This window comes from Pteropus alecto, unplaced genomic scaffold (assembly GCF_000325575.1).
Source record: "Pteropus alecto unplaced genomic scaffold, ASM32557v1 scaffold94, whole genome shotgun sequence".
Taxonomy (NCBI): Eukaryota; Metazoa; Chordata; class Mammalia; order Chiroptera; family Pteropodidae; genus Pteropus; species Pteropus alecto.
Genome location: NW_006437736.1, coordinates 1,079,513 through 1,084,354, shown reverse-complemented (window position 1 = coordinate 1,084,354; position 4,842 = coordinate 1,079,513). Strand labels below are relative to the sequence as shown.

The 4,842-nt window shown below is 58.3% G+C and overlaps 1 protein-coding gene across 1 annotated transcript in view; it reads left to right on the top strand.

Annotated features, from left to right (window-relative positions):
* The first annotated feature begins 694 nt into the window (after positions 1–694).
* RASD2 (RASD family member 2) overlaps positions 695–4,842 on the top strand; it is a 10,660-nt gene continuing 6,512 nt past the window's right edge. Inside the window, exon 1 of the mRNA XM_006914497.3 lies at positions 695–1,054. The gene's annotated coding sequence lies outside the window, so the exon portion shown is untranslated. The remainder of the gene's footprint in view (positions 1,055–4,842) is intronic.

Sequence of the window (4,842 nt, the reverse complement as noted above, 5' to 3'; positions counted from 1 at the left end):
GGGGGGGGGGGGCCTGGCGCAGGAGGGTGAGCGGGCTCCGGCAGGCGGTGGCCAGCGCGGGGCGGCGGGACAGGCTGCTCTGGGTCGCAGAAGGGGCGGATGGGCACCGCGCGACGGGTCGGTGGGGGACGCTAGCAGGGGCAACAGAGGGGCCCCTAAGCCTGTGCTGGGCTTCTGCCACTGGGGCCGCCATCAGGATCCTGCGCTCCAACCACTTTTCGGAGGGACCTTTGACCTCGCCCTGTGGGGCGTTTGCCTCTGGGAGAAGGAAGGAGGGAGAAGCCGAGGCCCCGCAGAAAGTTCGCCAGCTTTGGGGGCCAAAGAAGGTTAAGTGGGAGGAGCCGGTTTAAAGCGAACTCGCAGCTGCGAAACCTTGGGGTGGCGTTCAAGGCCCCCGCCCACACGCGCGCGGAGCGGAGCGCCCTGCTCCTCCTTCAGCTGCTGGCGTCGCTCGCAGGGAGAAAGGGGGAGAACTGCAGAGCTGCGCGAGGAGGAGGCCGCGGCCACGCCGACCAGCGCGCCTAACCTGAGCGACCTGGCGGAGAAGGTAGCATAGGCGAGCAGGACCGGTGCGTCTACCCACGGCACGCACCCAAGCACGCACCCACAACCACCTCCAAAGGATCCTGCAGGAGTCTCTAAGGACTCTCATTAAGCTCCTGAGTCTCCCCTACCGCTCTCTTCCTAGCCCGGCGCCCCAGGCGGGGACCCCGGGATCAGACGTCCCCGTGCCTCCGGGCACCTGGCTCAGCAGGAGTCCCCCGGGTCCGGGCAGGGCAGGGCCGGCGGCGGCGAGCCGGAGCCCGCCCAGCGCCCAGGCCCCGCCGAGCCCTCAGAACCCACCCATGGAGCACCAGCTCCCCGTGCACCCTCGCCCGGCTGCGCCCGGCCCAGCGCCCCGCGCGGCGCAGAGGAGGAGCCGGGCGCAGTGACCGGGGAGTCGCCGCAGACCCTGGAAGACTCGGCGGCCGGAGAGGCAGGCTGTTCCCCGCACCTCCAGGCGCTTCCAGGCAGCCCTCCGAGCCGAGCCAGAGGCCGAGCCCGCCATTCCCAGGTAGGAGACGCCCGACAGAACTCGGGATCTAACGTGAGGTGGGGAAGCCGGGGCGGGAAAAGGTTCAAGGCTCGTTAGAGGAAGGCGAGGTGAAACCTTACATGACTAGCATAGTTAAACTGTTCGAACTCCTACTATGTGCCAGGACCGTACGGCAACTTTATATATCTAGAGAATATTAAATTAGTGAAGCACCAATTATGCGTCAGGCTGGGTGCTAGGCTCTTTACTTATCCCAGGTAAGGAGAACTGACCGATCTTCTACTCTGGGTTAGGTTTGGTGATAGGCGCTTCCGTTTAAGAGATCTGGAGTAATAGCACATTGAAATATGAGGAAACTGAGGCTCAGGGAGGAAGCAGCACTTACCTTCCCCAAGCACCTCACCCTCCTTCCTAGCCAGCTGACACCTGGCTGGGAGTTGGGGCTGAGATTTGGCCAGTTGGTGCCCCTACCCCCAGACCTGGTGAGGGCCTCTGGGGAGGGAAGATCAAGGAGCAGCTTCCTTGTCCAGAGGTCCTTGAGCTTTTCTTGAGTTGGTGCAAGGAGTGCTTTTCCTGGGCGATCCCCTCCCAGGATAGGTGTGCTGCACTCAGCACCTCTGAGGGGCTCTCTCTGTCCTCTCCTGCCTTTGCCCTGAGAGGATGCGGAAGGACGTGTCCAGGACCTCATGAGGGGGAGGAGGCTGGGCTGGGAGGGGCAGCCAGCTCAGGAGCCCATGATTCAGGCTTCAGGGAGACAAATGAGAACCCCTAAGACCTCTGCCTACACTCCAGTCCCACCGCACCTGGCTTCTCCAGGCAGCCCCTAGGCTGCTAAGAGGAAGCACCACAAAACGAGGAACCTGCTTCCTGTATGCCGAGAGCTATATCAGCCTCCTGGCTCCTCACTGGACTCTCAGGTTTGTTTCTACCATATCCCTTTGAGAGATGACCAACGCCACAGGCCAGACCATTTGTCCAAGGTTGCTGAGCTGGTGAGAGGCAGCGCTGGCTGCCAGCAGCTCGTGCCTGCCTGCTTTCTTCCATCCTGAGCCACCAAAGGTGGTGAAGCTGGCTTGCAAAGCCCCCAGTACTTGCCTTAGCGTGGGAATGAGGCCAGTGAGTCTGTGTGTGTCCAGGGAGGCCAGGATGTGCCCTAATGGAGTGTGTGGGAGGGCGGGGGCAGGGCGGTGCAGTGACACAAGCTCTGGGGTACTTATAGGGAGGAGGACACATCCACTCTCTTGTCCTGCTGTCCTTGCTCAACTGACCTCTCCAGGCCCTAGAGGAGGGTCTCCGAAGAGAAGGGGGCGAGTCCCCAGATGCATTCGCTGGGAGCTGCTGGGCAGGATTTGGGGGAGAGTCCCGGGCAGGGAGAGAGAGGATGAGAATACAGTAGGCTTTGGGGTCATTCCCCCTGCCTGACTCCAGTTGAGGCTTCACTGTGTCAGACACTGTCTTGAAAGGTACTGGTTTTGGCCTGGGGAGGTGGGTCTTCATAGAGATAAGAGCCCAGGCTTTGGAGCAAGCAGCCTGATTTTAATCCTGGTCTGGCCAGTCATCTGTGTGAACTGGGGCAAGTGACTCAGCCTCTCCGACCTCGTGTCCTGTCTGTCCAATGGTGGTCCCCTCTTCATGGGGCTGCTGTGAAGTCATTGGAAGAAGGCACACAAAGCTCCCAGCATGATGGAAGCCTGCCTGGCTGTGGCTACTGTTCCCCCATCCTGGTCCCCTCTACCTCATCTTTGCTCTGGGCTTTTCTGCCTCCCTGGTGCCCTTAGAATGGCCCTGGGGTGGGATCAGCAGAGAGTCAGAGAAATTGCATTCGGGTACTCATGCCGCTAATAATGGTCCCTCTTAACTTCTCTCTGGGCCTCCAGGGTGGGACTCTAAACTCTAAAAAGGGCCTTTGAACTCTAACCCCTGTCTGCTCCTCACCGTGTAGGATCAGTTTGGTCGATAGAGAAGAGCAGACAGTGGAGAGGAGAAGCTATGCCCACAACGCTGCCCACGGTGCCTCCTTTGGGGGAGGAATTGGGAAGAACTATGCAGGGGTGGGAAGCAGAGCCCACAGAGGTGCTGTCACCTGGCATCCAGGTGTCTGCAACCCCATGTGGCTGAGATGAAGACTCACAGAATTCTTAGAGAAGAAAGCCAGGTTTTTTTCCCCTTCTTTACCTCTCACTGACCCCCTGCCTCTACTCTCGGACCCCCTGCCTCCACTCTCAGACCCCCTGCCTCCTCTCTCTGACTTCCTTAGCCCGTTTAGTCACTGATATTAACATGTCTGTACCAGGAGCTCTGGGCTAGAGGCTGGGGCAGGCAGCGATATAGACAAACACCGTCCCTGGGGGGCTGCTGGCCTTCTTCCCTCTCTGTCTCTACAGAGGTGACCACCTGCAGAGTCAGGCTCCCTGCAGAGGGACTTGGAGAGGGGGTTGTCCCGATGCGGGGCCTCTTTTCCCTCATCCCTGCAGAAGGCCCAGGTTGGGAAGGGCTCACCGCTGTTGGTTTTGCATCCCCCCGCCCCCCGCCCCGGCTGCCCACTCACGAGTGTGCCCAGGGCACTGAGACCCGCCTCATCACAGCGAGCCAGGCACAGCGAGGCACAGGCACAGCCAGGCACAGCGAGAGTGGAGGGAGAAGACCCCAGAAGGAGGCTCTGAGTGAGCTCCAAAGGCAGAGCCATTCGCTTCATTCATTCATGGATCACTTATTGAGCACCTGCTGTGTAAATGGCACTGACACCCTGTGGGATAAATTGGAAGATGGCTTCAGGCATGACTTGGATGGGTAACGTGGAGGTCTCAGGCTTGGAGTCCCTGTCCTGGCTCCCTTATTAATTAAATGGGCCAGTCACGTAGCTTTTAAGCATCAGGGTCCTTATTTGTAAAGTGGGGAAGATAATAAGTATTGCTAGCAGGGAGGTGGTGAGACTTCATAGCCTGGGGCAGACTGCCTGGGGTCAAATCCCTCCTTTGCTGGGTAACCATGAGCAAGTTCCTAAACTTCTCTGTGCTTCAATTCCTTATCTGTAAATTGGGATAACTCCATCTACCTTCTGAGATTACTGAGGGAGGAAGTGGGTTATTACATGTTCAGCACTGAGAACACTCTGGCATGCATTAACTGCAAAATAAATGTCAGCTATTATTATTTTTCTATACTTAGTGCAGTGCTTGGCACATGGCAGGGGCCTGGTGAGCGGCGATTGTTGTGGCTCCAGGCCGGGGGTCAGCGGTGTGCTGGGCGGGCTTATTGTGTGCGTCTCTTTGCAATTCTTCCATTGAGATCATCTTGGTAACTTGGACTTGGCCATGGTGGCAGTATGTACACCGTGGAAATTGACAAACGCTACCAATAAGCGCTTTTTAAAAGAGTGTTTTTGGGAGTCGGTTGACTGCACAGCAACTCGGTTGGGCAGGTGGGTAGATGCTGGTGCCTGAGTGTCCTGAGCATGGCATTGCCGGGGGACTCGCATGCCGGAGCTCTCTGCCTCAGGTCTCTTGGCGTCGTGGCAGATGGAACATTATGATGTTGGAGAGAGCCTCAGGGTAAATGGATGAGGCACTCCAGACTAATCGCCGGGGACCAGTTGTAACTTGCATATACGGCCCTTTGTGCAAATAGAAAAAAGGTACCTTCCCCGAGCAGTTAAATCCACAAAGACAGCCCCCCACTTTCCCACCTAACCGGGTGCTTTGTGCAGTGCCCAACCTGCAGAAGCACGTGGGCAGCCTGGGGATCCATATTTCAGCAGGCCTGTGTCCATTTGTAGTTCCTCTTCTCTGGAGAGGGGAGGGATTCCT